The 14,121-nt window shown below is 45.9% G+C and overlaps 1 protein-coding gene across 3 annotated transcripts in view; it reads right to left on the bottom strand.

The window, feature by feature from the left end:
• PPEF1 (protein phosphatase with EF-hand domain 1) overlaps positions 1 to 5,034 on the bottom strand; it is a 108,888-nt gene extending 103,854 nt beyond the window's left edge. For 2 of the 3 annotated variants that reach the window (XM_042975070.1, XM_042975069.1), the window contains exons 1-2: positions 4,877 to 5,034; positions 4,094 to 4,335 (exon numbers count right to left, since the gene is read on the bottom strand). The gene's annotated coding sequence lies outside the window, so the exon portion shown is untranslated. Of the gene's footprint in view, positions 1 to 270; positions 382 to 4,093; positions 4,336 to 4,876 lie in introns of all 3 variants that reach the window. The other variant, XM_042975071.1, reaches the window with a different exon arrangement.
• Between the last annotated feature and the right edge of the window lie 9,087 nt (positions 5,035 to 14,121).

Raw genomic sequence — 14,121 nt, 5'->3', positions numbered from 1 at the left:
AAGAATCTTGATTTCGAGAGCCTACTTCCTTTTAAAGAGCAGGAAGGAACACCAAGCGGTTTCACTTTTCAATAAAGAGAAAGGACTGAGCATATTTCCAGGGATGAATTTTGGGTATTGAAAAGCCACGTTAAGTAGGAGAAAAGAGAGGCCAGATTTGGCACGTCATCAGAAAGTCATTAAAAGAAATTAAAGGTGGGTTACAATTCACTATCCAGGGAAAGAAATTCCTAAAGGTCAGTGCTGGCCAGATGTATCTGTTGGGGTCACCTGGTCAGCAGCCACAATGACAGGCTGGAACAGCTGTCATTATGTGTTGAAGTTTACAAGTTCGGCTTTGAAAAGGCTCCATCTTGGGCACAAAAGTTGACCTTTCCACGGCTGTAATTTAACAAACAGAAGATTAGTAAGTATGAAAATTTAAATTTTGACCACTGCTTAACCTAACCCTAGCTTGGTCTGAGATAGCTTAAGTTGAAAACAAAAAACAGGGGTGCCTGGCTGGCTCAGTTGATGGAACATGCGACTCTTGATCTCGGGGTTGTGAGTTCGAGCCCCATTTTGGGTGTAGAGATTACTTAACAAAATAAAATCTTTAAAAAAACAAAACAAAACAAAAATAAACCTCTTTGAATTGACCCTGAATGTTCAGAAATCAAATCAAAAAGCTTCACGGAGAGTCGTGGTCTGGGCAGAATAAGGACACTCTCCCCACTCGACCTGTCTCTCCTGCAGAAGGAAGCTATAAAAAACCTGGGCAGAATCCACGGAGCAGCTATTTGAGGACTGTGGCAGGCAGACCCAAGATGGCCCCCAATAATCCCCGCCTCCTGGTATTCACGCTCTTGTGTAATCCCTCTCCTTCAGTGTAAAGCTGGATCTAGTGACCGACTTCCAGTCAATAAAATACAGCAAAGGTGTTGGGCCATTGCTTCCGTGACTAGGTTATAAAAGATTGTGACTTTCTGTCTTGCTAGCAGACCCTCTCTATTGCCTTCACAACTTGCCCGCTTTTGAGGAGGTAAGCCGCCACGTTGGAGAGGCCTATGTGGCCGGACTGAAGGAAGTCTCTGACCAAAAGCCAGCAAGGAATGGAGGCCCTCAGTCGGACAGGCCTCAAGGAACTGAATTCTCCCAACAACCACTTGAGTTTGGAGGTGGACCCTTCTCCAGTTGAGCCTTACAACGACTGTGGCCTAGCCGACACCTTGATTACAACAGCTTGTGAGGACCCACGGAAGCCACGCCTGGATTCATAACCCACAGAAGCCGCGAGATCATAAGCGTGCACTTTAAGCTTCTAAAGTTTTCGGTAACTTGTTGCGTAGCAACGAACAAGTAACACGAGGACCCTGAAAAGTCAGCGGCAGAAGGAAGACTGAAGAAGATGATCAGAGTTTGAAGCACCACAAATTGGTACCATTTTTTCCCCCCGTGGTTCCCCTAGACTGGATTTGAGGAGGCAGAAATTCACACCCATTAGGAGAGTTAAAGACAATTTAATAATACCCAGCACTGGTACGGAGGGTGTGGAGCAACGGAGACTCTCACGCTTTGCTGGTGAGAATGCAAAAGGGTACGTTTACTCGGAAAAAGGGTCTGGTAGTTTCTTATGAAGTCGAACACACGCCCGCCTTATGACATCACAAGCCTACCCCCAGGCATTCACTTTAGAGAAATGAAAGCTTACATTCACACGAAAGGCCTGTACCAACAGGCTCATATCGTCCAATACTGAAAACAGCCCAAAGGGCCTTCAGGGGGTGAACGTATACACAAACCGTGGGGCAACTTCACAACTAAAAGGAGATTATCGACACGCACAACCCGGATGAGTCTCAAAGGCGTTACGCTGAGTAAAAGAAGCCGGCTTAAAAGACCACGTACGTTGCTATGACATTCTCAGAAAGTCAAAACCACAGTGATGGAGAACTGCTCCGTGGTTGCCAGCGTTTCTGGGTGCGGGAGGGTGTGAGTACAAAGGGGTGGCAAGAGCCAGTTTGGGGAGGCAGTGTTCCGTATCCTGACTGGGGTGGTGGTTACACTAACCTATCCATGCGTCTGGATTCACAGAACTGTACGGGTCGATTTCACTGTACACGAATTTAAAATTTTTTAAAAAGCCTCAGAGTTGGCTCTGGTCTAGTGCCTTAGGGTCTGCAAGATATTAAAGTCCCCACGGACTGATTTTGCCAAGGGCCTCCCTAAATCACAGCCAGAAGCAGCGTCTTCCTACAACGAACCACGAGCACTAAGGAAAACGCTTGCTCTTCCCTCTGACTTCACTTGTAGCTCTCCACCCAGGGGCAAAACTCGAAAAACAGAGATCCCCGTGAGAAAACATAGCCCATCCATTCTCTATTCGACAGGTACTTCCCGAGCGTGTTCCAGCTACGAGGCAGGGATAAAAAAAATGAATACGTTCTGATCCATTTCCCTTCCAGGTTCACAACTGAATGAGGGACACGGGTCTGTCCACAAATAATTTCAAGACAGGAGGCACAGGTACAGAGATATGCCCACGTACCGCTGGAGTCTAGAAGGATATTAGTTCTGCCAGGGCAAGTGAGGAAAGACTTCACAGAACGTGCAAGATGGGAAAAGGCAGTCCAGGGAACATGGGAGCGCGTTATATTTGAGTAGTGCTTCCTGAGACTAGGGGACAGGGGGTGTGCAAAGCTGAGGATGGGGAGGTAGGTTGGTGCCAATCATAACAAGGAACTCAGGGTTTTACTCATCGGTCAGGGATTACAATTTCGAATGCTTGCATGGGCTGGGGCAGATAATATAAATGAACAATACAACCTAGGTGGAAGTGATGGAACATTCTAGAGAGTTTTTTTGCCTAAATGAAGCAGCTGCTACTTACTGGTAGCTCCCTCTTAGGCTGCCATCCAGAAATCCTGGCCCAGCGCTGCCCGCTGTAATTTTTCGAGAGAAGCTGAACATATTTTTATGTAAAAATCTCCCTATTTTTAAATGTCACAATGGGTCTATTTCTGCAAATTTAAGATGCCATCGATTATCAGGTACATCATTGTTTTATGTACCAATAAGAAAGAAAAAAGCCACCCATCAAACCATGACACCCCATCGATTTTAACACACATTCCAATCTCAGAGGTGCTAAAGTGTGAAAAACATGTACATCTCAGAATCAATGAAATGCAGTGATTCTCATCTTCTCAAAACACTGTACAGACTCCATGGATTCGGTGGGAGGCAGACAGACTGTAAACTCGGTTTAAGTGAAGGGAAGCCTGAGGGTAATCTGATCAGATTCCGGCTTCAGGAAGATCACTCTGAGGGGCCGATGATGATGAACTGGGGAAAAGCCAGCCACAGGAAGACCAAGGAGGAAGCTCCCGCAACACCCCAGGAGATGCTAAGGGCTGGATTAAAGCGGTGGCAGCGGGGATGGAGAGGAGGGGCCAAATGTGAAAGCTATTCCGGGAATAAATCCCACAGGTCCCAGCCTGGGTATAGGAAGTGAGGGAGGCAGAGGCATCAAGAATGATCCCGAGGTTTCGAGTCTGAAATCAGAGATGCATGAATCACTCCTTCAATATTTATTGGGTGTCTACCATACGCCAGGCATGACACTGAGTGCTGGGTAAAATGGTGGACAAGACAGACACGGTCCCTGCCCTCTTGTCACCTAGTCTGGTGGACAATGCCATCAACTGTGGGAGAGTATTAACGGGGACAAGGGCAGGACGCGAAGGGGAGGTGGAGAAAAATAACCAGTTCAATTGTCCCATCGGCAGCAGAAGCCTGGGTTTAGGGCCCAGGAAATAAATCAGGTCTGCAGATTTGCATTAAGAGGTCGTCAGGTTACAGATAACGACTGAAGCAATTAGAGGGGATAAAACAGCCAGGGAGAGCTTGTAGAGAAAGAAGGCAAGACGGGTAAAAGCAGAAGCCCGTTTAAAGGAAATGAGGAGGAGGGGGAGGGAACAAAGGAGACTAAAAAAGGAACGATCTGGAAAGGAAGAGGCCCAGGAGAGAGGGGTATCTGCAAACCAAGGGAGACGGGTATTATCATAGAAGCCAATATACTTTTATCTATCATTACTGAATAGAAGTAATTTACCTTGGCAATGTTCAATTCAGATCCTTCAGAGTTAGGGGTGTCTTGCACGAATGCCAAGTAGGCTTATCAGAACCGCTTCTTATTTAGAGTTGTGATATTTTTAAATATTGCCACAATCTGTTCCTTTAGCTTGTATGTGCTTGTGTTTTGCGTGTATCTCAGTTTGACATCTAGCATGAGTCAATGGCAGAGTAATGGTAATTTCTTACTTCTCCTTATTTTCCTTCTTCAGGAGCTATAATCTGCCATTTGAAGACAAAAATAAAACAAGAATATACATTTATGCAACTCCCTTTCATACCAAAGCGCTGGGAATTGGGCAAAACTGATCTAGGCACACAGCGGAGTCCCCTCGCAAGATCATCGTGAGGCTCGCGGCCCAGAGCTCTGTCACAGGTGAGCCTGTGATGTGGTAAGGTCCTCTGGTCCTCTGGTCCTCTGGAATTGTTCAGAAAGGTCCTTCGTTCCATTGGACAGGAAACAAGGCCCAAAGAGGTTGGGTGGCCTCCCCAACATTACAGTCTTACGATTTGGTGAATATTACTCCTCCTACATCAAGGTGACCCAATTCTACCCTATAAAGATAGCCCCAATATAAATTAAAGTATGTAAATTATATGAAAGTATGTAAAATATATATTAAAGTATGAAAACCTCCATACACAAAACATAAAGCCTACAAGAGTTGGCGAAATAAACAGAGGAAGGAGGTTAACTTTCAGCCACACGTTCCATGCCAACCCAGATTTCATTCGACTCATCTGCTCCATTAAGAGTTCTTACCCTTCTCTCCAAGTCCCGTCAGTTCTACACGGGTTCAAGGAAAACAGACTCCTAGATCTTCACTTTGTTGGCCACTGAATCTTTCAGCCTGACCTGCAGGCTCAGGACACAAGCCATTGTCACACTTAAAGGTCTTACTTAGAATTCCTCAGCCTCATCTGGAATTTTCCAGAGGTAGATTCTAGAATGACTCTTTAATAGGTTGTCCTGGCAACCCCACAATGTCAGATGCAAATATGCCAGTACCTGCCAACAGAACATGAAAAACACAACCTGGATGAGAGGACCACTTCCTGTTTATTGGGAAGACGGCTTCCAGGTTCTTCGAGCTTTCTTTTTGCCACCATTTGCCTCGCTGTCAACCATTTTTGTGCTTATGAACACAGGAAACAAAGAACAGTTGGTTTCCTGGAGGCACGCTGAAACTATTAGCTAAAACAAAGCCTGGGAAAGATCCATGGCTTTCTTTTCAAAACCCTCGCTACTGGGGCGTCTGGGTGGCTTAGCTGGTTGAGCGTCCGACTTCGGCTCAGGTCATGATCTCACGGCCCGTGAGTTCGAGCCCCACGTGGGGCTCTGTGCTGACAGCTCGGAGCCTGGAGCCTGCTTCCGATTCTGTGTCCCCTTCGCTCTCTGCCCCTAACCCACTCGCATTCTGTCTCTGTCTCTCTCAAAAATAAATAAGCATTTAAAAAAATGTAAAAAAAACCCTTGCTACTATTGCCTGAGATGACCAAGTGCTCGTTGTGAAGCCTTTAGAAAAGTTTTTAGGGAATTGTCTTTAAGAGCACTTCTTTTTTTTTTTTTTAATATTGAAAATCTTTTTTATTTTATTTACTTATTTTTTTAAAATATGAAATTTCTTGTCAAATTGGTTTCCATACAACACCCAGTGCTCATCCCGATGGGTGCCCTCCTCCATGCCCATCACCCACTTTTCCCTCCCTCCCACCCCCTCAACCCTCAGTTTATTCTGTTCTTAAGAGTCTCTTATGGTTTGCCTCCCTCCCTCTCTAACTTTTTGTTTCCTTCCCCTCCCCCATGGTCTTCTGTCAAGTTTCTCAGGATCCACATAAGAGTGAAAACATACGGTCTCTGTCTTTCTCTGTAGGACTTATTTCACTTAGCATCACACTCTCCAGTTCTATTCACGTTGCTACAAAAGGCCAGATTTCATTCCTTCTCATTGCCACGTAGTATTCCATTGTGTATATAAACCACAATTCCTTTATCCATTCATCACTTGATGGACATTTAGGCTCTTTCCATAATTCGGCTATTGTTGAAAGTTAAGAGCACTTATTCCTGTCTTGGTATCATTCGTAGACTCATTCAACAAACATTTGTTGAGCACCTATGGTGTGCCAGGCACTGTTCTAAACCCTAGGGATATATCAGTTAGCAGAACTGACAAGTCCCTTCCCTCATGAAGTTTATAGCCTAGTGGGGGAAGTAAACATTAATTGAATAATCATAAAAATAAATGTGAAATTGCAAAGGAGAAGTACATGCATCATGAGAGTGAGTCAGGAGGTCAAGCAAACGCTTATCAGAGAAAGTAAGCTTTGAACTGACATCTAAAAGACAAATACTGATTAATGAGGTAAAGGTGTTGATAGGGGGAAGGAGTCAGGCATACACTTAAGACTAGTGACCTGGACTAAATAACTGAAGTCTATGATTTCGGAACTTTCAAAGGAGAATGTAGAGTTTAATATAGGTAGGTCTTAAGTTTACCAAACCTGAAGTTAGTATTTTCACCAATATTCCAAAGAGTACAAGATCTGTGGGTCTCATCTACAGAAAACCCTTAGACAGTGCTTCTCAAACTTTAATGTGCTTATAAACCATCTGGGATTCTTGTTAAAACACAGGTTCCTGGGCCCAGCCCCTAGAGGTTCTGATTCAACAGATCTGGAGTGGGGCTCATGAATCTGTGTTTCTAATAAGCTCCCAAGTGATAGAGAAGCATATGTTGAGTGGCGCTGTTCTACAACACAGTATGATTTTTGTTTGTTTAAATCTCTATTTCTTTTTCAATCCACTCTTTCAAAACTTTTATTTTTTTTAATATTTATTTTTGAGAGAGAGAGACAGACACAGAGCATGAGCAGGGGAGGGGCAGAGAGAGAGGGAGACACAGAGTCCAAAGCAGGCTCCAGGCTCCGAGCCGTCAGCACAGAGCCTGACTCAGGGCTCAAACCCACGAACCATGAGATCATGACCTGAGCCAAAGTCAGAGGCTTAACGGACTGAGCCACCCAGGCGCCCCAGTCTTTCATAACTTTTAAAGTCAAACTACATCCTACCATGTTCTCATGCTTCTTATGGTCAATTCAGTGGTTATTACCAAAACCACAACCAAAAAAATTGTGATATACAAATAAAACAATGCCATAAGCTAAAGATTTCAAATACTTGGAAAGAATGAGGAAAATAAAAATTAGAAGCAAACTGAGGTACCAGTAATGTGAAATTTCACTGATTGACCCAAGTGAGGCAGATTGTTATTCTTACTTAGTGAGAAGTCCACTTTTCAAAGCAGTTTTAAGGAAATGTCATATAAACTGACCTGATGTAACTCAGGACAGGAAATTTCTATATGTGGCATGGCCCTTGTACTTTAACAGGTACACTTTCATTCTTGAATGCAGCTCTGGATTTTGCATCACAGGAGATGAAAATAACCTTTGCAGAGGCCAAAGGCAGGCCACCCCAAAGCGTGTCACTTTGGCATGCAGATTTCCGGCTAAGAACAATCAAGGCCCAAAAAGACGCAGGAAGCAACTTCGGCCTTCCCTCTAACTGCAGAAAAGAATTTAGATAGAGGACCTGCTCCAGGAAGAGAGCTATTGCCATAGTAACTATAGCATGATATGAACTAGGTATGGTAGACATGAAGGAACCTAGCAAGACCCGTTTGATCAAACGCCTCTCTACGTCCCGTTGCTTCTGAGCGGCCAGCCGACATTGGTTTACCAACATTTTTTTCTTTTTCATCTTCCTGAGAATTGTTTCTCCTTCACTTCGAATTCCCAGACCGCTTACCCCCTTCTCCTTGGTTCAGGATGACATATATCATATACCCTATCGTGCCTGTCTTTGGGATCTCATGGCTGTGTGCATTTTCTGCATGTTGTTATTTTCTCCTGTTAGTCTGTTTCATGTCAATTCAATTCTTAGAACTTTGAGGGGCATAGAAAAAAATTCCCCCCCCCAGTACCTCCCTTTTAGGTGTGTTTCTTACTACCAAATACAATTCCTGCTAATATGTCATGTTCCCACCGGCGTGGCTATGTGAAAAGGACACTATGAAAAACAAGTTGGTGAGAGATCCAAGGTTTCTATGGATTGTTTTCCCTGAGAAGGTTGTGAAATTAATATAGGGCCTAGAGCAAATTATTGCCATTTTTTAAAAAGTAAAAATGAAGTCTTCCATGCATGGAAGAGTAGAAGGATTGGGAAAGGGAACCAGGAGTCAGTTCTTGTTATTTCATAGAAATATCAGCCCTGCCACTTAACAGCTATGTGTGAACTTGGGACAATTACACGACCTCTCTGTGCCTGTTTCTTAGAAAACTGGGATAGTGGGGCACCTGGGTGGCTCAGTCGGTTAAGCGTCCGACTTCGGCTCAGGTCACGATCTCACGGTCCGTGAGTTCGAGCCCCGCGTCGGGCTCTGGGCTGATGGCTCAGAGCCTGGAGCCTGCTTCCGATTCTGTGTCTCCCTCTCTCTCTGCCCCTCCCCCGTTCATGCTCTGTCTCTCTCTGTCTCAAAAATAAAAACGTTAAAAAAAAAAAAAGAAAAAAAAGAAAACTGGGATAGTGATAGTACCACCACACTTGGAATAATGGATTCCAAGGAATAAATGATTTCATATAGACCATGGCAGCCTAGTTAGCTACCTAACCCATATCCATCCTCCCTTTCTTCCTTACCAATAAAATCTCAAGTTTGTTCCAGGTGGCAACGGGCTTAGCCCACAAAATTGGCTAGGTCCCCTTGCAGTTAGGGGTGGTCATGTGGCACAGCTCTGGCCAAGATATAAGCAGAAATCTCCTGGCCGAGGCTCCCAGAGAAGCTGTTTTCCCGATTAAAAAAAAGACAAGACTCGGCTAGCGTGAGCCCTCTCCTCTTTGCCCTTCCCCCACTCCGCCTGGCACCGGGACACGGCGTCTGGAGGAAGGAGCAGCGTCCTGTGAGCATTAAGAAGAGAGCCCCATGCTGGGAATGATAATGCAGAAGGGCTGAAAGATGAGCCTGAGACACAGATGATACCGTGAAGTTGCTTCTTGCCTACCTTCATAGGACATGGGATAGAAAACAACCCCTCTGGGTCAAGTCCTTGCTGTTTCATTTGCCTTCTTACATGCAGCCAAACACATTCTCTAACCAGTATACCTATAAAGCAGTTTGAGTAGTACCTAGCTCATCATTAGTATTCAGTAAGTGCTAGCTGCTGTTTATTATTATTATTATTATTTGCTCAGCATTCTGTTCCTTAACCAGATGGCTAGTAAGTATTCCCCTTGCTTCCTTGTAACAGTACCCCCATTTTCCTTTTTGAAATCAGCCTCTGCCTATTCTCAGCTCTGCGGCTTGCATGGGAGTGACGGCGCCCCCTACTCTAAGTATAGGCCCTGACTGGCTTAAGCAAATGAGCGGGAGCCCACTTCCCAAACACCAGTGATTGTCAAGGGATGGGCCCATAACTCAGGCCCAAGGCGGCGAGCACAGCCCCTTTTCTTGGCAAGACGGAGTGTTTGGCTGGGCCTGTAGCTTAAGACTGTGGTGCTCTGAGCAAGGCTGTCACCATGACAAGAGCCGGTGAGAGGGGCACAAGCGTTATCTGGAAAAGGGCGACCAGAGAAGGGCAGGGAAACATAGGGGGAGCCCTCCATTGTAAATCTCCGCATGAAATGTTACCTGTGGAACTTTCAAGGCAGATTCATTGGAGACCGGTTTTGCTAACTTGGTTTGGATGCAGGCCTCTATCACTTGCAACCACGAGATTCCTTCTGACACTATTAAATGGGTGGGTGGGGGGAGAGGGTGGAGAAAAAGAATAAGGTAACCTAAGGGTGACAGACCTAAAAGAACCTTTCCAAACTCTTGCCTAGGACATCTAGTTAATCAAACCTATGGTCAAACACAATGTAAATCCATAGCCAAATAGTGTTTCCAAAAGAAAAGAACAGCAACGAAATCTACAATTTGCAATTGTGTAAATTCACTCGTATTTCTTTTCCAAAAGAAAAACTCGGCCGGTTGACAGTATCTTACTTTTGTTTTTTGTAAACATGTCCAGGAGAACTCCTTTAAGAACAGATGTGCATCTGGGTTTGAGAATGAACGCTGGACCCAGAGGCTGAAACTGGAAACCTATGACTAATATTGAAGTAATATTCACAGACAGTTGTCATGGCAGCGTGCTCGTTCTGCACAAAATAGAAGCCACTGCATTTCAACAGGATTTAGCACAGGAAAGCTGCCAGCCTGCAGACAGCCTCTAACGGAGTTAAACAACCTACTAATTGGTGTGGGTTTTATTATTACATCAGCTCTCAGACTATACTCTAATTTTACCCCCCCCATATCGCAAATATTTAAAATCACTAATTAAAAACCCATAATATAATTTCTGTTTAACACCGGCATCACTCTTGAAATCTTCCTGCCAGACGATGAGGAACAACTTAGAGGCAAGTCCCATTGTGTGCACTGTTGAATCTCCTTGCAAATCTAAAGGAGACAGTAAGTGTTGGGCAAGTAGAGGGAGTGTAGCCAATTTCATTTCCATCACCAATTGGCGCTGGCTAGATGCCGCTATCAGACATTTCCTTTCAAGTGGGGTTCTGTAGGAGTGGGGAGTGGCCAAATGGTTCTGTGCTCGGTTACAAAGTCCCAGGGGAGTGACTTTAGAAACGAGTGGCATCTCAAGACATAAACGAGGGAGGTAGAGACAAAGTATTTTGAGCTGATCTGTTTCTCTCCTGGGTGGCCATCTCTATCAAATTTAAGCTCACCGGTTGTGACAGTGGGTGATTTGGGAGACTAGAGATAGCTGCTGTTGAGAGGAATACCACACGAGACCATCTTTACTGTTCGAAAGGCTTTTGCACATCGTCCCGCCCGCCCCCCCTTTCCTTCTCCTCTTTTGAGTATCTTCTTTAAGAGAGAAGAGACAGGGTCTATTAAAATCCAATAAGATCCCGAGCTAGGAAAACCACATCAAACCATTATCCTCCATTAACAGCTGGGAACAAATCAGTCCTTGGGGTAAATTAGTGTTCTTCGAACTCCTTGAGATGAGGCCATGTCATACACTTTAAGAAACAAAACAAAACAAAAGAACTCCCACACTACCCAACACTGTGCTCCTAGACGTGTTGCAGCCATGTGATAATAGACAACTTGTATCAAGGGACTGCAACGCGGGGAGTCCTTCAGGACGCCTTCCATTGCAAGTACTAGTAAGCCCAAATCCGGCTGGCCTAAACAAAACCAGGAATGCATTCGTCAAACAACTGAAGAGTCAACAGGTGTACTTAAGGCACGGCTTGGTCGAGGCTTTACAGGACAGCACCCGGTCGGTCTCTTTCTCAGCTCTAATCCCTTGCTCTTGGCCCCATTCTCAGGCTTCAGCAGGCAGCAGATGTCTCTCGTGCTTTGTGGTCACCCACCAACTTCTCCATTCGCCACCTTTGACTCCACTCCCACCTCCTCACAGGAGAAACAAGAAAGTCTCTCTTCTAGCCTCTGCCAGAGACCTCAGCTACGAGGGCAACGCGAGGAGGCAAGGGGTTGCGAAAGCCGTCTTGTGACAACGTTAGTGGCTCAGGGGGCCAGTTTTCAGAGACTTGGTGTCCCGTCACTGGCTCGAGTGTACTCCGTGGGGCAGCAGTGGGTGTCTTTGCCGGTGCAGCCCCACGGTGAGGTCAAGACACTACTCCTGGCAGGGCGCCTGGGTAGCTCGGTTCGATGAGCTTCTGACTCTTGGTTTCGGCTCAGGTCGTGATCCCAGGGTCATGGGACTGAGCCCTGTGTTGTGCTCCATACTGAGCATCAGTCCGCTTAGGATTCTCGCTCTCTGCCCCTCACCCTTCTCCCCCTCCCCCCATTCCACGTGCTCTCTCTCTTAAAAAAAAAAAAAAAAGACAGCATTCCTGGCTTTGGAGTCTCCAAGGCCTTCTTGGAGATCCTGTGAGCTACCAAATATCCTTTAATAAACTCATTTTCTTTTTAAAGTAGCAGGAGTATTGAATCCGCTTAGGTGATGTTACGCTTTGGTAACAATCGACCCCCGAATCTTAGCGGCTCACTCTCCTCCAGGTTTATTTTTCACTCCTATGCCATGGCCAGTGCAGGCTGGCTGCGGTTCCATCTCGTGGGGTCTTCTCTCTCTCTCAGGCCAACCTCCCTCGCAGCGTTGCCGCTCCCACAGCAAAGGGGAAACACTGAAGTAGCAAATCACAAGCTGGCTCTTCACACTTTTACTTGCCAGTGATACACCTCACTTGTGCCCACATTCAACCGGCCAAAGCAAGGCACTCGTCGAGCCCATCCCTGGAGAAACGGCGTAAACCTCGCACATGGGCGAGAGCAGTGAGTACTGTGGACAAGAGGGCCCTGCTCTGCACGCTGAGAGTCCGGCCTGAGGCAACGCACCAGAGGAGGGGCGGCAGAACCTCCAGCCTCTGGATTATCTCATGTTCAAGTCAAGGGCGAACTAGGAAATGTCTCCTGTCACGAGTGTATGCAAAGGCCCCAGGATTAGCTCTGATTGGGAGCAACTGACTTGGCTTGAGTCCTCCCCGGCCCTGAACAGGTTCATTCAGGACATATTTATTGGACACTTACTATGCATTGGGCACCACATAGGCTCTATGGAACATACCAGTGAAGAGAACCAGATCTAGGCCTTCGTGGAATTTTCATTCTAGCAGATGGTGGGGGACAAGCAAATAAAGCAAATAAGTAAATATCTGGGAAATGAGATGGCGATAAGCGTAGCAAAGAAAAATAAAGCGGGAAAGGGGGATACTGAGTTTCCAGTGTGAAGGAGAGAGGAAAAGAGTTAATTCTAAATAGGGCAGTCAGGAAAGGCCTCGCTGAGAAGATATTTGGGCAAATACCTGAGCAAGGTGAGAGAGTTAACAATGGGATGGTGGAGGGAAAGAGCATTCAAAGCTGAGAGAACAGTGGGTTCAAAGGCCCTGAGGCAGGGGCTCCTGGGTGGCTCAGTCGGTTAAGCATCCGACTTCTGGTTAAGCATCCGACTTCTGGTTAAGCATCCGACTTCTGCCCGGGTCATGATCTCACATTTTGTGGGTTTGAGCCCCACGTCGGGCTCTGTGCTGACAGCTCAGAGCCTAGAGCCTGTTTTGGATTCTGTGTCTCCCTCACTCTCTGCCTCTCCCCAGCTCACGCTCTGTCTCTGTCTCAAAAATAAACAAACATTAAAAAAAAAAAAAAAAAAAAAGGCCCTGAGGCAGAGCAACCCCAGCCCAAGCAGGCAAGTGTGGCTGGAGTATAGTAAAAGAAAAGGCAAAGTAACAGGATATATCATCAGAGAGGTAATGGATGGGTGGTCAGATCATGCGGGGCCTTGCAGGCCCCGGCTTTCACTCTAGTTATGGTGAGGAAATATTGGAGGTTTTGAGCAGAGGAGTGACAAGATCCAAGTTGATTTTATTTATTTATTTATTTTAATGTGTATTTATTTTTGAGAGAGAGAGAGAGAGACACAGAGAGACAGAGCATGAGCGGGGGAGGGGCAGAGAGAGAGGGAGACACGGATTCCGAAACAGGCTCCAGGCTCTGAGCTGTCAGCACAGAACCCAACGTGGGGCTCGAACCTACAAACTGAGAGACCATGACCTGAGCCGAAGTTCAACGCTCAACCGACGGAGCCACCCAGGTGCCCCTACTTAGATTTTAAAAGGATCACTCTGGCTACCTCGTAGAGAACAGTCTGTAGGGGGAAAAGGGCAGAAGCTGGGAGACCAGGAGATGAGGTTTTTGGCAATGATCCAGGCAAAATGTGACGATGGCCTTGACCAGTGTGGTAGCAGAGGAGGTACAGAAAGTGATTAAGCATATTCTACATAGATCTTGAAGGTGAAACCAATAGGGTTTGCTAGTAAGCTTAGATCTGGGGAATGAGAAAAAGGAGAGTCAAGTGTGATTCTACGTTTTAGGCCTAAGTAAGTGGCAAGGTGAGGAAGACGGGAGCAGATGTAAA

The sequence above is a fragment of the Panthera tigris genome, chromosome X (genome assembly GCF_018350195.1).
Source record: "Panthera tigris isolate Pti1 chromosome X, P.tigris_Pti1_mat1.1, whole genome shotgun sequence".
Lineage (NCBI taxonomy): Eukaryota > Metazoa > Chordata > Mammalia > Carnivora > Felidae > Panthera > Panthera tigris.
This window is presented reverse-complemented; position numbering and strand designations above follow the sequence as displayed.